General features: G+C 41.4%; 1 long non-coding RNA gene across 1 annotated transcript in view; it reads left to right on the forward strand.

Annotated features, from left to right (window-relative positions):
• The first annotated feature begins 148 nt into the window (after positions 1–148).
• Positions 149–22596, forward strand: part of LOC110499098 — a 44229-nt gene continuing 21781 nt past the window's right edge. The window contains exon 1 of the long non-coding RNA XR_005037959.1: positions 149–509. This is a non-coding gene — a long non-coding RNA (uncharacterized LOC110499098). The remainder of the gene's footprint in view (positions 510–22596) is intronic.

The raw sequence follows: 22596 nt of genomic DNA on the forward strand, positions 1-22596 counted from the left end.
TCTGCTCCTCAAACTCAGCCTTTAGCATGACCTCCTGGCTCTGGCAGCGCAAGTCCCGGAAGTGGATGGTCTCCAGGATCTCCCCAGAGAAGTGGGCTGGTCCCCCGCAGGCCCCCATCAGCCATGTTGAGGGTGTAGGTGAGCTGGTTGTGGGCAAGGGAAAGCAAGTTGAGGGAGCCCAGCTGAGAGAAGATCTCTGGCTCGATCTCCTCCGCCGGGTTATGGTCAATCAGTAGCTGCTTCAGCGAGGAGAGGCCGCCGAACGCCTCCTGCAGACGTAGAGGAAGAGAGTGTGGAGCTTTTAATTTGCAATACCAACTTCTCCCAGCAACATAGTCAAACCGCAGCAAAGAAACAGTCACATATAACACTGTCTCGATCTATTTTACCTGATAGTGGATCTCGATGTTGTTGTTGGCCAGGTTGAGGAAGACGAGGCGGCCCAGAGCACGGAACGCCCCTTCCTTTATGGTGTGGATGTTGCTGCGCTGCATGGACAGGTGCATCAGGTATGGTATGTGTTTGAATGCACCTGATGGCAGCTCCTGGATGTCGTTGCCTATCAGATCCAGCTTCACTGTGATCTGATGGGGAATGGATTGATAAGGATTGAGATTTGTTTGATACATATTTTATTTTCGTCTTGTATTCAAACAGGTTTCTCCTTGAAATGTAATTCAGTTGCTTACCTCATTGTGAGACTGTCAGATTTTTGTTGATGCAGGTAACAATGAGTGAGATTTGTTCACACACACTCTTTTAGGCACTTGCCAAGGTGCACCCAGAGATGGCCAAGCGCAATACCAGCAGAGTCCATAAGGCCGCGTGACAGACCATGGAATACATCTGGAAAATCAAAGGCGATTCAATTGGCTGAGCAAAAATTATACTAGAACATAAACAAAGTTTACAGCCATTCCACTTGTTGGGGGCCTATCCTATAGCCTACAGGTCTTAAGAGTCTCAAATGTCCTGGCCCTTGATCGAATTAATACACTTCCTCATCCCGTCTTTTTTTCAAAGAGTCATTTGAACCATTTGCTTTCTCAAATATTTGCTGGTATGCGTCGGATTTCACCAGGCTACATTCCACGACTTAAAGATCATTTCGGTGAGTCGCCGTTTCACACCTCGCTGCGTCAAAATTATCCACAGACATGTTTTTAAATGTGATCCCAACAACTTCAATTACGCATTCGGTTAATTCCATTAATACATGCGTAGTAACGATACAAATACATATGTTTTCAATAGTCTACAAGAGTTATGTAGGCCTACCTATATGCTGAAGTAGACTATAACTACTTGTAGGCGTTTATCCACATTTCAATAAATGACTTGGCTTATAAAAAGGAAAAGACAGTTCCATATCTGCCATGGTATTTCAAAGAGCGCTTAAAAAGTGTGTATGTACGCTATTTCATCACACTTGGGAAACGGTTATCACCGTGTAGTCTGAAGGTGCAGTCTACCTGAACCAAAACAATACACCACTGCTTATGGAAATAGGTCTATGGGGTTGGGAAATTACTTGCTCTGCCTGAACCGAGGAAAGTTTCCAGATAAATCCAACCAAAACTGTCATCTTTGTTTACCAATCGCCTACTTGTTCCTATTTAGCAATTGAAAAACGATGTTTTAACACATTTTTCCAAAGATGTGTCCATCTACAATGATCAGACGTGAATTTTGAGTGAGAGAAAGAGCGATTTGTAAGCGATGGGGAGAAATAAGAGACCGCATAATTTCCTAGGGCAAAGACTGTGTGTGTCAATGTCCCCCCGGGGATCAATCGTTCAGACTGCAGTTGAGCAGGAACGCCGGCTGCGCACAAAGTGTATTCACGCCTGGGCACCTTTGCCGGACTCATGGCTGCCGATTGTCTCCTGTAAATAAACCAGGAGGAATGCTGGAACACAGTTCCCTGTAGTGGTTTCCTACCGTTATCTGGCTAATCCACGAAACATGACCCACGTCTATGTGTTTGCTGACAGAAAATATGACACTGTCCCACAGCGGCGTAGCTACGGGTAGGCCGGCCTACCCAGTTTGATCTCGGGCCTACCCCCCAAAAGTTATTATTATATATACATTTTTATTATTATTATTATTTTTTAAAGAAATGCATGTGGGATTTATTTTCTGTGTAATTTTAATATGATGTAACAAAGAAATAGTCCGCGACAATCAAGACAATGGCTTCCGACTATTGGTTACATTGTTTTAAAAAGCATACGGTGGTTTACCTGAACAACATAACGTGGATAAACTTTGTAGCGCATAAACTAGCAAGCTCTACTACGCTAGTTTACTCGAATTGACTCACCAGCTAAGGTAATTTAGTAGTTCTAGCAATGGCAAACCAAATGTCGATCGCTAGGTTTTTCAAACAAAGACGTCTGGAGGAACATTTTCTGGCACAATCTACCGATTGCTTCCAGAATGAGACATTAATAGGTGGCGGCAGGATAGAAACAACCGCCAATGCCACATTGAGACAGGCATGCTTGCCTACACCACGGTCTCCTCTCGTTCTTGATGCTGCGGGCGGGGGTGAACCTGCAGTAGGTCCACCGACAGATTTGTCTGCCGTTGATGAACCAGCCTGTCAACCAAAGCTAGTATGATAAATAGCAAATCACGCTGCTTCTCTTCAAGGTGGTATGACCTGTTCGTGTGGATTAAGTATAGTAAAGCTAAATATGCAATTTATTGTACATTATGTAGGCACTTTCCTGGGGCAAATGTTGAATTCAGATTTGTACGAGATGGATTTTTAACTGGAAACTCTCAAATGCTTGCTGCAAACACGAGAATAGACAATTACATGCTACTGCCCTTGCAAAATGTATTTTTATTTTTATTTCACCTTTATTTAACCAGGTAGGCTAGTTGAGAACAAGTTCTCATTTACAACTGCGACCTGGCCAATATAAAGCATAGCAGTGTGAACAGACAGCAACACAGAGTTACACATGGAGTAAACAATAAACAAGTCAATAACACAGTATAATTTTTTTTTTTTTTACACATAAAAAAAAAAAAATAGTATATACATTGTGTGCAAAAGGAATGAGGTAGGCGAATAATTACAATTAAGCAGATTAACACTGGAGTGATAAATGATCAGATGGTCATGTGCAGGTAGAGATACTGGTGTGCATAAGAGCAGAAAAGTAAATAAAACAGTGAGGATGAGGTAGATTAATTGGGTGGGCTATTTACCGATGGACTGTACAGCTGCAGCGACCGGTTAGCTGCTCAGATTGCAGATGTTTAAAGTTGGTGAGGGAGATAAGTCTACAAGTGGGTGTTGCAATCGTGACTAGTGAACTGAGATAAGGCAGAGCTTTACCTAGCATGGACTTGTAGATGACCTGGAGCCAGTGGGTCTGATAACGAATATGTAGCGAGGGCCAGCCGACTAGAGCATACAGGTCGCAGTGGTGGGTGGTATAAGGTGCTTTAGTAACAAAACGGATGGCACTGTGATAGACTGCATCCAATTTGCTGAGTAGAGTGTTGGAAGCTATTTTGTAGATGACATCGCTGAAGTCGAGGATCGGTAGGATAGTCAGTTTTACTAGGGTAAGTTTGGCGGCGTGAGTGAAGGAGGCTTTGTTGAGAAATAGAAAGCCGATTCTAGATTTGATTTTGGATTGGAGATGTTTGATATGAGTCTGGAAGGAGAGTTTACAGTCTAGCCAGACACCTAGGTACTTATAGATGTCCACATATTTTAGGTTGGAAGCATCCAGGGTGGTGATGCTAGTCGGGCGTGCGGGTGCAGGCAGCGAACGGTTGAAAAGGATGCATTTGGTTTTACTAGCGTTTAAGAGCAGTTGGAGGCCACGGAAGGAGTGTTGTATGGCATTGAAGCTCGTTTGGAGGTTAGATAGCACAGTGTCCAAGGAAGGGCCAGAAGTATACAGAATGGTGTCGTCTGCGTAGAGGTGGATCAGGGAATCTTACAAGGCGACCCATGGGCCTAGAAGTCGAGGGACTGTGTTAAACATGGTGATGCAAACCATTTGTGTGAATACTTGTTATAGATCAGTGACCCCTGCAAGTCCAGGAATGTTGGCATAACGTTCTGTTCATTTAGAGTTGATCAGTATGGAAACTGATCATCATTCAATCATGGGCATGTCTATAAGTTATCATATTAGTGTTTTTATCTTTGTAAAGTGGTCAAATATATTGTTCTAATGGGTGCAAAACAGGATATTCCACTCAGGGCATAGAGAAACCGAAGAGGCAATCAACAAAGTTAACTTTTTAGAAATCTTAAATTTAATCTCAAATTATGACTCAGAAATACAAAACAGGCTTAATGAGTTACTTCGCAATGCCACGCTTATGAGCCCCGAAATTCAGAACGAGTTGCTGGATTGTGCAGCATCATTGTTACTGTGCAGGATACAAGATGGAAGTTCATTCTGCGCTTTCCACGTATGTTGCCATACTAGCAGATGAATATAAAGATCAATCTAAACGAGAACTTAATGCTGTGTGCATCCGATACATTCATGCTGGAATGATTCAAGAACGAGCTATTGGGTTTGTGGAAACTGATTTGTCTGCACAAGGAATTTCTCGGAAAATAGTTTGTGTTGCAACCTTTGGAGTTGGATCACACTGTGTGGATTTTTGTTTCGATGGCGCTTCAGTCATGTCGGAACAGAGGGGTACATGTCCTACTAAAGAAAACATTGAAGCAAGCGGTATATGTGCATTGCAGCACCCACCGTTTAAATTTGGTTCTGTGCACCGTGGCAAAAGTATTGGGAAATGTCAGTATTTTTTTGGGACACCGTAAACCAGCTACACACATTTATGAGTGGATGCCACAGACATGCTCGATTCATAGAAGTACAGAGTCGCGTCCCGGTTGACCATGTATCGAGAAAGATCCACGGATGTACTTTGGAGTTCAAAATCAGGGTCAGTGAGTAAAGTGCTGTTACTGCTAGTGCTAATTTTAGAGGTTCTTGCAGATTTTACAGAGGCTTGTGGACAAACCAAATTAGAAGCCGATGCCCTCGTCCAACAAATCCAGAACAATACGTTTTTATTCCTGTTAGTCACGTTTACTAAATTGTTTGACACTAGTGATTTCGCTACGAAGGATTTACAAAGCTCTACATTATCTGTGACGGGACTGTGTTAGTTTAATTGAAATCCTCAAAATAAACTTTTCTACGTTCAGAGAACTCATGGGGAGACTTTGATAAAGTTCTCAAGCTAAATGAAGAGATTATGCTTAAGCATGATATTAGTAATTGGGATGTGAGCGCATCACGGCAGTGAAAACTGCCTGTAAAAGTGGCAGACAGTGTAGTCACAACTTCATTAGGGAAAACATCCTGCATCAAGAGTGACAGTGACCTGAGGCAAAGCTGCCCTGATGATATTTTCCCTAATATAAACTATCTGATAAGGATCATTGTCACACTTCCAATGACATCATGCAGTGTGGAGAGACTTCTCAACAAGAACTAGGATAAAATATTGTCTTCGCACATCAATGACAAGCGCCCGACTGAAGCACTTCAGTTTGCTGTCTTTTGAGCGTCAACTGACAGATACATTGGCTTATGATGAAATCATCACCATATTCAACTCAAAGCCTCGCCGTCTGCGCCTTGTGATGTAGGTCATGCCTTATGATACGTCTATTTAAGTTAAGGTACAATGTATAGTACTACTTCCCGCCGTGGTATAAATGGTAACATCAAATATAGGCTTGTTTGCCCATCGAGATTAAAGTGCGCCTAAAGATGGGTTTTATGTTGTTGGCAACTGGTCTAAAGTCATATTTTAATATGCTGGGATAGGTCATTATTTGTATATGTGACGAGGTTGCTCTATGTACTATGCACTAGTATAAAACAATTGTATTACGAAATATTATACGGTGCACATCGCAAAATAAATGTAATAAACAAGTAGAAAAAATGCCTATCCACATTTTTCTAGACCTATCAACAAACAAAAAAATCCAGTCTAAGCCCTGCTGTCCCATCTTCCCAGAAGTTAGAAAAAAGTTGGGCAGTATTTTTCCATGATGTATATTGTACATATCGAAAGCTCTCATTCCCGACAAAGTTGACGTTTCATTCTACCGCAACCTCGAATCTGATGCATAGTAATGGTTCCGACCTGGTTGAACTCAGGGGAATATTATGGTCTGATAATATTATGTTTCAGCAGTACAAATGTGGCCAACTAGGTTCTCAGTAAAAACGTCTATGTAGGGTACATCTATAACTTCTTACTAATTCTGACCACCATCCTTGTTTGTGCATTCATCAAATTTACTTCAGTATTTCTTCGTGTTCAAATAACTTTGTCCCTTTATGCCTTTAAATACTTAATGAAAATGTCCCTTTGTATAAAAATAGTAGTAGCAAGAACCAGTAAAAATATTTAATTCAGAGGAGGAAATCCTGTCTAAATAAATAGTCTTCCTCATTGGGGGAGCTTCATGCATCTAAAACACACAGGTATGTAGGGAGTGTAGATTGATTCCTTATTCCTTGCGGATCACAAGCATACCCATAACATGATGCAGCCACCACCATTCTTGAAAATATGAAGAGTGGTACTCCGTGATGTGTTGTGTTGAATTTGCACCAAACATAGTGCTTCCTATTCAGGATGTGCAGTAAAGTTCATTTCTTTGCCACATTTTTTGCAGTTTTACTTTAGTGCCTTATGGCAACCAGGGTGCATGTTTTGGATTATTTGTATTTTTTACTTTGTCAATTCGGTTAGCATTGTGGAGTAACTACAATGTTGTTGATCCATCCTCAGTTTTGTCCTATCACAGCCATTGTAACATAAGTCACCATTGGCCTCATGGTGAAATCCCTGAGCAGTTTCCTTCCTCACCGGCAACTGAGTTAGGAAGGACGCCTGTATCTTTGTCGTGACTGGGTGTATTGACACACTGTCCAAAGTGTAATTAATAACTTTACCATGCTGAAAGGGATATTCAGTGTCTTTTATTTTCTTTTTACACATCCTTCCTGCCATTGCACTTTTTTGTAAGGCATTGGAAAACCCCCCAGGCCTTTGGTTGAATCTTTTAACATTTTAGTCATTTAGCAGACGCTCTTATCCAGAGCAATTAAGGTTAAGTGCCTTGCTCAAGGGCACATCAACTCGCCCATAAGACTCACAGCTGTAATTGCTGCCAAAGATGCTTCTTACAAAGTATTGACTCGGGTGTGAATACCTTGGTACATTTGATATTTCTGTATTTCTTTTTCAATAGATGTAGCCTACATTTTCTGGTTTGGATGAGAATGTGTTATATTGTCACTACTTCTGTGAATGTCTGAACATTGCATCCAAAAATAAAATGCTCACATAACGTTGCAAAGACTGTTTTTTCACAGAAAATGTTTGCACAAACACAGAGGCCAGCTCAAATGCTGACTGTTGCGTCAATCGAAACTGGACGTTCTAAATAAGTGTTCTAATCACATCTGCAGGGACCACTGTGTCAAAGGGTTAAGGCCATGTACCTGGCACAGCCAGAAGAGGACTGACCACCCATCAGAGCCTGGTTTCTTCCTAGGTTCCTGCCATTCTAGGAAGTTTTTCCTAGCCACTGTGCTTCTACATCTGCATTGCTTGCTGTTTTGGATTTTAGTCTTTGTTTCTGTATAAGCACTTTGCTTTGTAACATCTGCTGATGTACAAAGGGCTTTATAAATACATTTGATTTGATCACCCCAGTATAGTTGATCCCATTCTGGGGCACGTGCACCTCCTCTAGGTTTCTATTAACTGATAAAGAGAGGGGGGGGGGGGGTTGGGAGAGAGTATGAGAGAAATTGGGGGGAGGGAGAGAGCACAAAAGAGATCTGAGGAGAAAGAGGGAAAGGTATTAGACCACGCGTGGTGAGTGATTTAAGGGAAATGTCTGTTTTACATTGAATGACAAAGTGGCAATTTGTGTCAGTTTGTCTGTACCTGAAATGCCAGGGCAAGGGTTGTGGCTCCTTCGTTCTCCAAGCGGTTTCTGACTGCGATGAACACTTTAAATTTCAGGGGGACACCCAGAGCGCTGGACTGTTTCTGACACTCAGTCAACGCTGTCGCCAGGATCTAAAGACAGTTACTTTGTGGTACATCCTAACAGAAGACCAGAAAGCGATGGAGAAAAGTTGTTAATGGCCTATGCTCCCGATGGAGTGATGGGCCTAATTAAGTCCTTATGAAAGACCTTAGTCTCACAGTTAGTGTTTCCAAACTCTCACCTTGCCCCCTCCGATGCTCATGCCACAGTTGAGTCTCAGCTCCTGTAGAGAGTGACACGCAGAGAGAGCTCTTCAGTAGAGTTTCAATGCCCTTTGGTCCAAAGGCGTTATCACTCAGGTCAAGCTCTCTGTCTGGTTGGTCCCTGCTATCATCAATGCTCTGCCCAGGGATCTCTGAGGATGAAGAGAGACACATGAAGAGCTAACGACTTTAAAACATATGTATAAGCCCAATGATAGTTTATCACGTGCAAGGGGAGGTTGTTAGTGATGACTCACCAAGGGCAGTTGGGATTTCAGATGCAGGCAACCCATGAACATATCACTCCAATGGCAACTCTGAAAAATATACAGTGAAAGCTAGATGTGAAGAAATACATGCAAGAGTAAAATGCTAATACCCTCCAAAGGATCATGTTGTGGTGTGAATTTGTGACTTCACTATTTTCAGCAGTTAGCGCAAGTCAGTGTTCTTTGCTCAGACTGACAGGCACTTGATCTCAAGGCTCTCTCTTCCTAGTACCTGAAGCTGGTCTTTGCTCTCCCAGGCTTTGGCGATAGCCTGCGCTGCCTCCACTCCCACTGTGTTTCCCTCCAACCACAGGGCCCGTAGTCCCCGGTAGTCCTCTATTTCCTGCACCAACTCCTTCACTGCAGAGAGAACCAGATTCACCAACACAAGACAAATTATTAGCAAAGTCGTTAACTGTGTTGGCATTGATAGAGAACAATGCCATATTGAAGTCTCCTATTGTTGAACAGTTTGAAAGTGATTTAAAGATGAATGTGTGTTTGCAGTCAGTGCTCTCACCAGACTCTGCGTTGTCCATCTTCAGTCCCCGGCCCTCGTAGCTCAACTCTTCTTCTGCATCTCCTACATGGGTCTTGGACAATGCATCGGCCACCAGGGCAATGTCATCGGAACCCATGGTGGTCTGAGAAAGCAAGAACAGTGGGATGAATTGGCTCACAAAGCACTGCTGCAGGAGGTTATTCTTTGAAGACTAGCAACTCACTGACAGTGAGTACCATTACCATTGACTTATCTCTGTGCTCATATGAATCAACTAACTACTCAGCCAGGTAACATGGGGTTTGAGTTACATAGCTAGTAAGATAACAAATATAATGGGAAAAGGGAACGCAGTACCATTCTGTTAGGGTGACTAGCTGGCTGCTACCCCATTCATAGACACTAACTACCTTTAGCGCCTATTGATGATAGTATCTTTTGTCTGGGGGATTTTTATTAAGAGACCTGACGCTTGCTCTAAATGTTAACAGGCATCGCTTGCGGTACAGTTTTGGAAACACAAGGAATGTATCTTACATATTTATCAGTGAGAAATAATATTAATTTTTTAAAATGTAAAATTACTAGCTACACATCTTTGTAGGGTTCCCACACAGCCATATTTCCATGTTAGTGCTTGTTTATGGAAAACAGACAAAAGACAGAATCGGTCCGTTCTATCCACTATCCTTGGGATGTCACTACCCCATTGAAGTTGAAATTTAAAATGGTTAGGTAAGGGTTATGGTTAGGGGTTAAGGTTTAGGGCTTAGGTTAGAGATGTCCCAAGGTTTCCAGATAGCACTGATGATAGAGTACCACAGTATGAGTCATAATACCCATAAAACCTAGTGGTCAAACAGGGAAATGGTTCCAATAGTTTTTCTACCATTCATTTTTCCAATAGGGGATTTTAGAAACACTTTTCTTTTTTCAAAATGGTAGTGTTTCGTGTAGGCTTACCCTGGCGTTATGTTTTGATAACCGTGTAAATCTCTCAGACAAGGTTACTTTTTTTTGCCTCAGACATGGATAATAGTCACATTCTGCAATATTAAAGCTGATCTACCCCCTAATTTAAATTTATTAAAAAAAATACTTTGAGATATCGTGTTGCTATTGACCAATTGAAGTTCACTGGTTTACAGACCCTACTGGGATTGGATATTGATACTTAGCACTAATTAGCCTGCTTGCTAGCACCAACATGAGGGTAAAGCAAGGTTGGCTATCTGAATTTACTCCTTCAAAGGATCTCAGCAGTCAGACAGTAGGATGAGTTCAAGTGCGTTGTAGGCCTACATGAGCCCCAAGTCCAATACAATCGGTTTTGAGGACAGCCGTTTTAGCAAACCCTGGTAGAGTTTTCTGTCTGTGGCTGTTCTTGTTACGTCGGATTTGGATCTCTCAAAGTGGTCAAGCCTCCGACCTACAGGCCTTTGCGCACACACACCAACAGTTATTAATAATTCGCACCACCGCCAGGGAAACCGAAGACTGGGAAGAAACCCCCATTTATCTACCCATAGGCTGCTATAGCCTACATGTTTATTTAGATTGCCATTATATTGTTTTCACCCAATTTTTGTGGTAAATAAATATAATTGATTTGGAATATTTCTACAAGCTTTTTTGCATTCTCAAATTGAAAAAAGTTAGGGGGCATCCCACTACTGCAGCACTACATCCCTGGCTATCTCTCACAGGCTGACTACAACCTTCACGTCGCAAAATAAATGTAGAAATCTATAATATTCAATTATTGCACCCACACTGCTTGCGTGGGCCAATGAGAGTCTGCGTTTCCAAGGGCTAAAATAGAAGTCAGTTCTATTTGTGAAGCAGATTGCGCTGCAAGTCCTGCCATCTCCTCATTGGTTTATAGAAGCAGGTACCCACGTTCCATCTCCTCATTGGTTATACCCATGTGGGTGACTGAAATACGAACGAGGTCAGTGGCGGTAATGCACCTAATTTATGAAAGTTGCCAATCGCAATATGAAGTCAAGAGAAGGAAAAAGCCTGGAAGGAGGAGAGATGACTAGAAATGAGTCGGTTGACCGTTTTATGTGTGGATTAATTGGCGGAGTAGAGGACCTTGTGCATTTCAGGTAAAATAACAACTCAATGTTTATATTCCAGGACAAAATAGCTAGCAAAAGCAAGCTAGCTAAATATGACAAATTAGCTAGCAAGTGCAAGCTAGCTAGCTAAATTTCCATAAATGTTTAATGCTTTTCGACCTGTCCCCAAATGAATGTAATTGGTTCAGAGTTTGTCTTGATATTTTAACCTGCGTGTCGTGATCGCGTTTGGTGTGGGGGGATAAAATACATTTATGCACGTTGGCACACGTAAGCAGCCGGTTTGGGTTCCGTGTCAGCGTCTCCGAACACCTGTGCGTAAACTGAAGACTGACGCCACAAACGTGTTGTCACTGGAAAATACTGTTGGCTGCAATTGGGTTAACGTCTTTGGGACTGGGGGGCAGTATTGAGTAGCTTGGATAAAAAGGTGCCCAGAGTAAACTGCCTGCTACTCAGGCCCAAAAGCTAGAATGTGCATATAATTTGTAGATTTGGATAGAAAACACTCTGAAGTTTCTAAAACTGTTTGAATGATGTCTGTGAGTATAACAGAACTCATATGGCAGGCAAAAACCTGAGAAAAAAAACAACCAGTAAGTGGGAAAACTGAGGTTTGTAGTTTTTCAAGTCATTGCCTAACGAATATAAAGTGTCTATGGGGTCATATTGCACTTCCTAAGACTTCCACTAGATGTCAACAGTCTTTAGAACCTTGTTTGATGCTTCTACTGTGAAGGAGGGGGGAATGGGAGCTGAATGAGTCACACGTCTGGCAGAGTGCCATGAGCTGATCACGCGTGTGCCCGTGAGAGGTAGCTGCGTTCCATTGCATTTCTAAAGACAAAGGAATTCTCCAGTTGGAACATTATTGAAGATTTATGATAAAAACATCCTAAAGATTGATTCTATACATCGTTTCACATGTTTCTACGAACTGTAATAGAACTTTTTTGACATTGTCTGAACAAGTGATCGCGCATTATGCATTTGGATTACTGGGCTAAACGCGCAAACAAAAAGGAGGTATTTGGACATAAATTATGGACTTTATCGAACAAAACAAACATTTATTGTCAAACTGGGATTCCTGGGAGTGCATTCTGACCAAGATCATCAAAGGTAAGTGAATATTTATTACGCTATTTCTGACTTTTAAGACACCTCTCCTTCTTTGGAAAATGGCTGTATGTTTTTCTGTGACTTGGCGCTGACCTAACATAATCGCAAGGTGTGCTTTCACCGTAAAGCGTTTTTTTAAATCTGACACAGCGGTTGCATTAAGGAGAAGTTTCTATAATTCCATGCATAACACTTGTATCTTTTTATCAATGTTTATTAAGAGTATTTCTGTAATTTAATGTGGCTCTGCACTTTCACCAGATGTTTGTTTGAGACGATGCATTTCTGATCATAACAACAATTTCAAATGAGGTTTTTGGACAAAGATTAACTTAATCGAACAAAACACACATGTATTGTGTAACATGAAGTCCTGTGAGTGCCATCTGATGAAGATCAAAGGTTAGTGATTAATTTAATTGCTATTTCTGTGAGCCCTCTCCTTAGCTGGAAAATGTCTGTATGGTTTTCTGTGACTAGGTGCTGACCTAACATAATCGTTTGGTGTGCTTTCGCCGTAAAGCCTATTTGAAATCGGACACTGTGGCTGGATTTACAAGAAGTTTCTTTAAAATGGTGTAAAATACTTGTATGTTTGAGGAATTTTAATTATGGGATTTCTGTTTTGAATTTGGCGCCATGCAATTTCACTGGCTGTTGGTGAGGTGGGACGCTACCGTCCCACATATCCCAGAGAGGTTAAAGGTGGACTCAGCAAAATTTCGTTACCACAAACAGCACTGCAGATGAGTAAGATGAAGACTTCTTTTTCACACAGTCACACACAGTATCTGCGCATGTGCACGTTTTTGCTTCACGCTGTTAGAGCGTGGTAGCCACGGAACTGAAACAGCAGAGAAGTTGAGTTTCGCACATCAACGTTCTTAGTTGTTGTGGAAATTTACCCACTCTGCTGTTTACTTTCTGGAAGGACAGTACAGTATGTACAGTAGATAGAGGCAGAAACTGCTTCTCCAATAGAAATCCCCGATCACACTTGTAGCCAATGGCATGGTGAGGTTGGCTAGCTAATGCCGCGTTCAAAACAACTGGGAACTGAAAAGAATGCGAGGTCAAATCATGACGTTAGTGTTCAAGTCGGATAGTCGGAGCTTTAGAAAGCAGCCCGAGTTCCAAAGTAAGAGTTGGATGACCGTTAAAATACATTTTCCTAGTTTGAGCGAATTTTTTTTCAGAGTTCCCAGTTGTTTTGAGCGCACTGAAGTCTGAAGTCAGAGATTTCCAAGTTCTCAGTTCCGAGTTCCCAGTTTTGAACACAGCATAAGCTCATGCGTAGAAAGGAAAGTAAAGAATGGGGAAGGTATTCAGATCCTTTGACTTTTTCCACATTTTGTTACGTTACAGCCTTATTCTAAAAATGATTTTTTTTAAATCCCCTCATCAATCTACACACAATAGCCAATTATGACAAAGCAAAAACATATTTTTAGAAATTTGAGCAAATTCCTTAAACTGAAATATCACATTTACGTACAGTTGAAGTCGGAAGTTTACTTACACTTAGATTGTAGTTATTAAAACTCGTTTTTCAACCACTCCACAAATTTCTTGTTAACAAACTATAGTTTTGGCAAGTCAGTTAGGACATCTACTTTGTGCATGACACAAGTAATTTTTCCAACAATTGTTTACAGACATTATTTCACTGTACCACAATTCCAGTGGGTCAGAAGTTACATACACTAAGTTGACTGTGCCGTTAAACTAGAGGTCGACGGATTAATCGTAATGGCCGATTTTTAATTAGGGCCGATTTTCAAGTTTTCATAACAATCGGTAATCGGCATTTTGACACTGATCACATTGCACTTCACCAGGAGACTGCGTGGCAGGATGACTGCCTGTTATGCGAGTGCAGCAAGGAGCCAAGGTAAGGTGCTAGCTAGCATTAAACGTATCTTATAAAAAACAATTAATCTTAACATAATCACTAGTTAACTACACACGGTTGATGATATTACTAGTTTATCTAGCTTGTCCTGTGTTGCATATAATCGATGCAGTGCCGGTTAACCTTTGTTAGCAGGCAATATTAACTAAATATGCAGGTTTAAAAATATATACTTGTGTATTGATTTTAAGAAAGGCATTGACGTTTATGGTTAGGTACACATTGGTGCTTTTGTCGCGACTGCGCTTGTTAATTAACCGTTTGGCAAAGTAGGCTATGATTCAATGATAAATTAAAACTTTTTGCGATTAGGGGGCGATATTTACATTTTTGGATGAAAAACGTTCCCGTTTTAAACAAGATATTTTGTCATGAAAAGATGCTTGACTATGCATATAATTTACATCTTTGGATAGAAAACACTCTGACGTTTCCAAAACTGCAAAGATATTGTCTGTGAGTGCAACAGACCTGATGTTACAGGCGAAACCCAGATAAAAATCCAATCAGGAAGTGCCGCATTTTTTTTAAACCGCCTCATGCCAATGACTCCTTAAATGGCTGTGAATGAGCTACGAATGAGCTTACGTTTTCTACGTATTCCCCAAGGTGTCTACAGCATTGTGACGTCTTTGTACGCATTTCCGTTGAAGAATAGCCGTAAAGGACCATATTTAGCAAGTGGTCACATGGTGTCTCCCGCAGAAAATCTTGCGTAAAATACTGAGGTAGCCATTTTTCTAATCGCTTCTTATGAGAAACCAATTGCCTCGACGGATATATTATCGAATATATATGTTAAAAACACCTTGAGGATTGATCCTAAACAGCGTTTGCCGTGTTTGTCGATATTATGGAGCTAATTTGGAAAAAAGTTTGCCGTTGTAGTAGTAGCATTTTCTGGTCGATTTCTCAGCCAAGCATGATGAACAAACGGGAGCTATTTCGCCTACAAAAATAATATTTTTGGAAAAAAGGAACATTTGCTATCTAACTGGGAGTCTCCTGAGTGAAAACATCTGAAGTTCTTCAAAGGTAAATTATTTAATTTGATTGCTTTTCTTATTTTCGTGAAAATGTTGCCTGCTGCCAGCAGAGCCTAGCATAGCATTATGCCATGATAAACTTACACAAATGCTTGTCTAGCGTTGGCTGTAACACATATTTTGAAAATCTGAGATGACAGTGTGATTAACAAAAGGCTAAGCTTGTGTTTCAATATATTTCATTTGCGATCTTCATGAATAGGAAAAGTTTCTACTTGTATTTATGTCCGCTGCGTTATGCTAATTCGTTTGAGGCTATGATTACACTCCCGGATCCGGGATTGCTAGTCGCAAAAGGTTCTTTTAACTAGGGAAATTGTGTCACTTCTCTTGCATTCTGTGCAACAGAGTCAGGGTAAATGCAGCAGTTTGGGCCACCTGGCTCGTTGCGAACTGTGAAGACTATTTCTTCCTAACAAAGACAGCCAACTTCCCCAAACGGGGGATGATTTAACAAAAGTGCATTTGCGAAAAAGCATAATTGTTGCACGAATGTACCTAACCATAAACATCAAGGCCTTTCTTAAAATCAATACACAGAAGTATATATTTTTAAACCTGCATATTTAGTTAAAAGAAATTCATGTTAGCAGGCAATATCAAACTAGGGAAATTGTCACTTCTCTTACATTCATTGCACGCAGAGTCAGGGTATGTGCAACAGTCTGGGCTGCCTGGCTCATTGCAAACTAATTTGCCAGAATTTTACGTAATTATGACATTGAAGGTTGTGCAATGTAACAGCAATATTTAGACTTATGGATGCCACCCGTTAGATAAAATACGGGACGGTTCACCATATTAATGACCTAAGGCTCGTATTTATGTGTTATGTTATAATTAAGTCTATGATTTGATAGAGCAGTTTTACTGAGGGATGGTAGGCAGCAGCAATCTCGTAAGCATTCATTCAAACAGCACTTGTGTGTTTGCCAGCAGCTCTTCGCAATGCTTTAAGCATTGCTCTGTTTATGACTTCAAGCCTATCAACTCCCAAGATTAGGCTGGTGTAACCGACGTGAAATGGCTAGCTAGTTAGCGGGGTGCGCGCTAATAGCGTTTCAAATGTCACCCGCTCCAAGACTTGGAGTAGTTGTTCCCCTTGCTCTGCATGGGTAATGCTGCTTCGAGGGTGGCTGTTGTCGATGTGTTCCTGGTTCGGGGCGAGGAGAGGGACGGAAGCTATACTGTTACACTGGAAATACTAAAGTGCCTATAAGAACATCCAATAGTCAAATGTTAATGAAATACAAATGGTATAGAGAAAAATAGTCCTATAATTCCTATAATAACCTCAACCTAAAACTTCTTACCTGGGAATATTGAAGACTCATGTTAAAAGGAACCACCAGCTTTCATATGTTCTCATGTTCTGAACAAGGAACTAAACGTTTGCTTTTTTTTACATGGCACATATTGCACTTTTACTTTCTTCTCCAACACTTTGTTATTGCATTATTTAAACCAAATTGAACATGTTTCATTATTTGAGGCTAAATTGATTTTATTGATGTATTATATTAAGTTAAAATAAGTGTTCATTCAGTATTGTTGTAATTGTCATTATTACAAACAAATACATTTCTAAATAAATACATCGGTATCAGCTTTTTTTGGTCCTCCAATAATTGGTATTGGTGTTGAAAAATCATAAAATCGGTCGACCTCTACTTTAAACAGCTTCAAGAAGTTCCAGAAAAGTATGTCACGGCGTTAGAAGCTTCTGATAGGCTAACTGACATCATTTGATAAATTGGAGGTGTACCTGTGGATGTACAGTGCCTTGCGAAAGTATTCAGCCCCTCTTCCACATTTTGTTACGTTAGTCTTATTCTAAAATAGATAATTATAATTTTCTCATCAATCTACACACAATACCCCGTAATGACAAAGATTTATTAAAAACAAAAAACAGATACCTTATTTACATAAGTATTCAAACCCTTTGCTATGAGACTTGAAATTGAGCTCAAGTGCATACTGTTCCCATTGATCATCCTTGATATGTTTCTACAATGTGATTGGAGTCCACCTGTGGTAAATTCAATACATTGGATATGATTTGGAAAGGCACACACCCGTCTATATAAGGTCCCACAGTTGACAGTGCATGTCAGAGCAAAAACCAAGCCATGAGGTTGAAGGAACGTAGAGCTCCGAGACCAGATTGTGTCGTGGCACAGGTCTGGGGAAGGTTACCAACACATTTCTGCAAGATTGAAGGTCCCCAAGAACACAGTGGCCTCCATCATTCTTACAGTGCATTGCGAAAGTATTCGCCCCCCTTGAACTTTGCGACCTTTTTCCACATTTCAGGCTTCAAACATAAAGATATAAAACTGTATTTTTTTGTGAAGAATCAACAACAAGTGGGACACAATCATGAAGTGGAACGACATTTATTGGATATTTCAAACTTTTTTAACAAATCAAAAACTGAAAAATTGGGCGTGCAAAATTATTCAGCCCCTTTACTTTCAGTGCAGCAAACTCTCTCCAGAAGTTCAGTGAGGATCTCTGAATGATCCAATGTTGAACTAAATGACTAATGATGATAAATACAATCCACCTGTGTGTAATCAAGTCTCCGTATAAATGCACCTGCACTGTGATAGTCTCAGAGGTCCGTTAAAAGCGCAGAGAGCATCATGAAGAACAAGGAACACACCAGGCAGGTCCGAGATACTGCTGTGAAGAAGTTTAAAGCCGGATTTGGATACAAAAAGATTTCCCAAGCTTTAAACATCCCAAGGAGCACTGTGCAAGCGATAATATTGAAATGGAAGGAGTATCAGACCACTGCAAATCTACCAAGACCTGGCCGTCCCTCTAAACTTTCAGCTCATACAAGGAGAAGACTGATCAGAGATGCAGCCAAGAGGCCCATGATCACTCTGGATGAACTGCAGAGATCTACAGCTGAGGTGGGAGACTCTGTCCATAGGACAACAATCAGTCGTATATTGCACAAATCTGGCCTTTATGGAAGAGTGGCAAGAAGAAAGCCATTTCTTAAAGATATCCATAAAAAGTGTTGTTTAAAGTTTGCCACAAGCCACCTGGGAGACACACCAAACATGTGGAAGAAGGTGCTCTGGTCAGATGAAACCAAAATTGAACTTTTTGGCAACAATGCAAAATGTTATGTTTGGCGTAAAAGCAACACAGCTGAACACACCCTCCCCACTGTCAAACATGGTGGTGGCAGCATCATGGTTTGGGCCTGCTTTTCTTCAGCAGGGACAGGGAAGATGGTTAAAATTGATGGCAAGATGGATGGAGCCAAATACAGGACCATTCGGGACGGAGATTTATCTTCCAACAAGACAATGATCCAAAACATAAAGCAAAATCTACAATGGAATGGTTCAAAAATAAACATATCCAGGTGTTAGAATGGCCAAGTCAAAGTCCAGACCTGAATCCAATCGAGAATCTGTGGAAAGAACTGAAAACTGCTGTTCACAAATGCTCTCCATCCAACCTCACTGAGCTCGAGCTGTTTTGCAAGGAGGAATGGGAAAAAATGTCAGTCTCTCGATGTGCAAAACTGATAGAGACATACCCCAAGCGACTTACAGCTGTAATCGCAGCAAAAGGTGGCGCTACAAAGTATTAACTTAAGGGGGCTGAATAATTTTGCACGCCCAATTTTTCAGTTTTTGATTTGTTAAAAAAGTTTGAAATATCCAATAAATGTCGTTCCACTTCATGATTGTGTCCCACTTGTTGTTGATTCTTCACAAAAAAATAGTTTTATATCTTTATGTTTGAAGCCTGAAATGTGGCAAAAGGTCGCAAAGTTCAAGGGGGCCGAATACTTTCGCAAGGCACTATATTTCAAGGCCTACCTTCAAACTCAGTGCCTCTGTGATGACATCATCGGAAAATCAAAAGAAATCAGCCAAGACCTCAGAAAAAAAATGGTAGACCTCTACAAGTCTGGTTCATCCTTGGAAGCAATTTCTAAAGCCTGAAGGTACCATGTGTACTATTGTTTGTATAGATGAACAAGTATAATCTCCATGGGACCACGCAGCCATCATACCGCTCAAAAAGGAGACGCATCCTGTCTCCTAGAGTTGAACGTACTTTGGCGCGAAAAGTGTAAATCAATCCCAGAACAACAGCAAAGGACCTTGTGAAGATGCTGGAGGAAACCGGTACAAAAGCATCTATATCCACAGTAAAACGAGTGTTATATCGAAATGACCTGAAAGGCCGCTCTGCAAGGAAGAAGCCACTGCTCCAAAACCACCATAAAAAAGCCAGACTACGGTTTGCAACTGCACATGGGGACAAAGATCGTACTTTTTGGAGAAATGTCCTTTGGTCTTATTAAACAAAAATAGAACTGTTTGGCCATAATGACCATCATTATGTTTGGAGGAAAAGGGGGATTCTTGCAAGCCGAAGAACACCATCCCAACCGTGAAGCACGGGGGTGGCAGCATCATGTACAGCGAGTGCATTGCTGCAGGATGGACTGGTGCACATCTCAAGACATCAGTCAGGAAGTTAAAGCTTGGTCGCAAATGGGTCTTCCAAATGGACAATGACCCCAAGCATACTTCCAAAGTTGTGGCCAAATGGCTTAAGGACAACAAAGTCAAGGTATTGGAGTGGCCATCACAAAGCCTCAATCCTATAGAAAATTTGTGGGCAGAACTGAAAAAGCGTGTGCGAGCAAGGATGCCTACAAACCTGAGTCAGTTACACCAGCTCTGTCAGGAGGAATGGGCCAAAATTCACCCAACTTATTGCTTAAGCTTGTGGAAGGCTACCCAAAACGTTTGACCCAAGTTAAACAATTTAAAGGCAATGCTACCAAATACTAATTGAGTGTATGTAAACTTCTGACCCACTGAGAATGTGAGGAAAGAAATAAATGCTGAAATTAATCACTCTACTATTATTCTGACATTTTACATTCTTAAAATAAAGTGGTGATCCTAACTGACCTAAGAAAGGGAATTTTACTAGGATTAAATGTCAGGAATTGTGAAAAACAGTTTAAATGAATTTGGCTAAGGTGTATGTAAACTTCTGACTTCAAATGTAAGTATTCAGACCCTTTACTCAGTACTTTGTTGAAGAATCTTTAGTTGCAATTGCAGCCTCGAGTCGTCTTGGGTATGACGCTACAAGCTTGGCAAACCTGTATTTGCAGAGTTTCTCCCATTCTTCTCTGCAGAGCCACTCAAGTTCTGTCAGGTTGCACAGCTATTTTCAGGTCTCCCCAGAAATGTTAGTTGGACTCAAGTCCGTGCTCCGGCTGGGCCACTCAAGGACATTCAGAGTTGTCCTGAAGCCCCTCCTGTGTGGTCTTGGCTGTGTGCTCAGGGTCATTGTCCTGTTGGAAGGTGAACCTTCGGCCCAGTCTGAGATCCTGAGTGCTCTGGAGCAGGTTTTCATCAGGCATCTCTGTGCTTTGTTCCGTTCTTCTTTCCCTCGATCCTGACTAGTCTCCCAGTCCCTGCCGCTGAAAAACACCCCCACAGCATGGTCTGAGAGTCCTTTAGGTGCCTTTTGGCAAACTTCAAGCGGGCTGTCATGTGCCTTTTACTGAGCCTTCTCTCTGGACACTCTACCCTAAAGGCCTGATTGATGGAGTGCTGCAGAGATGGTTGTCCTTCTGGAAGGTTCTCCCATCTCCACAGAGGAACTCTGGAGCTCTGTCTGAGTGACCAAGGCCCTTCTCCCCCGATTGCTCAGTTTGGCCGGGTGGCCAGCTCTAGGAAGAATCTTGGTGGTTCAAATCTTCCATTTAAGAATGGAGGCCACTGTATTATTGAGGACCTTCAATGCTGCAGAAATTTCTTGGTACCCTTCCCCAGATCTGTGCCTCGACACAATCCTATCTCGGAGCTCTACGGACAATTCCTTCGATCTCATGGCTTGGTTTTTGCTCTGACATGTACTTTCAAACTGTGCCAAGTTATTTTGTGTGCCTTTCAAAATCATGTCCAATAAATTGAATTTACCACAGGTGGACTCCAAGTTTTTTAAACATGTCAAGGATGATCAATGGAAGCAGGATGTACCTGAGCTCAATTTCGAGTCTCACAGCAAATGGTCTGAATACTTAGGTAAATAAGTTATTTCTGTTTTTAGTTTAATAAATCAGCATAAATGTCTAAAAACCTGTTTTCTCTTTGTCATTGTGGGGTATTGTGTGTAGATAAGGGAACAAAATAATTTAATTCATTTTAGAATAAGGCTGTAATGTAACAAAACGTGGAAAAAGTCAAGGGGTCTGAATACTTTCCGAATGCACTGCAACTATGGTTCTACGAATTCCTGGAAGACCGTCAGTACGGTTGAAAGTGCGGATTATATCCCTCGATCCACGCAGTTCGAGTAATAATAACAACAAAGGAACGCTGGTGACGTGACAGCATGCGAGGATGTGCCCGCGGTTCATATAAAACCGTAAGTCGGAACACACACGGTCTCAGAGAACCTTCTTGCCAGTATTGCCAACTTAGTCACTATATTTAGCAACTATTCTAGCGACACATTTTCAAAAAAAAGTTGACTAGCGTCAAATCTAGCGACCTTCTCTGGTGTTATTGGAGACTTTGAGACTCTGACGTGAAAGCACATACCGTTCTTACTCTTCTCAACGAGCAGCGGGTGCTGCCGTGGGCCCCACCCCTGTCCCAAAAGCACTCAGTCCTCGCGCAGCAGTCTCTCCCAGCTGCAGTCAGAGCAGGAGATGTTCAGCCCTCCACGTCCAGACCACAAATGAATCGCGCATGCGGGAAGCCGCCGCTGGTTGATCCCGCCCTGGCTTACATTCAGGGATGTAAATGTAAAATGTTCTTTGTCTAAAATAAATCACTGCATTTGACTCACACAGCCTCAGTCACTTACTCACCTTGTCCACTGTGTGTGTGCCTCTCTGTGACATAAGCAAAACATCTAGCTGGCTAGCTCATCATGTCTCAGTCTAAACTGTACACTCAAAAATACAGAAAGGAGTAGGAATCAAACCCTGAATTCAAAGGCTGGTTGAAGATGTTTTTTGCAGATGATACATGGGCATACTGCCTGTATTGTAAGGCGGATTTCTACGCCAAACTTAGTGATGTAAAAAAACATGACAACTCAAAAACATACTGAAAAGGCAAAGCCTTATAACAGTTCCACTCAAAACAAGCTGCCATTTATGGTTAAAAACATTGACTCTGCAAAAAAGGCTGAGGCCACCATGGCATTAGCTATTGCTGAACACTTCCATGCTGGCATGTGATCACATTGGAGAAGCATGTAGAGCTGCTTTCTCAGACTCCACTGCTGCTACCCACTTCAAAACAGAAATGATTAATGGTGTTCTAGCACCATACTTTCTGAAAAAGTTGGTCGC

The sequence above is a fragment of the Oncorhynchus mykiss genome, chromosome 20 (genome assembly GCF_013265735.2).
Source record: "Oncorhynchus mykiss isolate Arlee chromosome 20, USDA_OmykA_1.1, whole genome shotgun sequence".
NCBI lineage: Eukaryota > Metazoa > Chordata > Actinopteri > Salmoniformes > Salmonidae > Oncorhynchus > Oncorhynchus mykiss.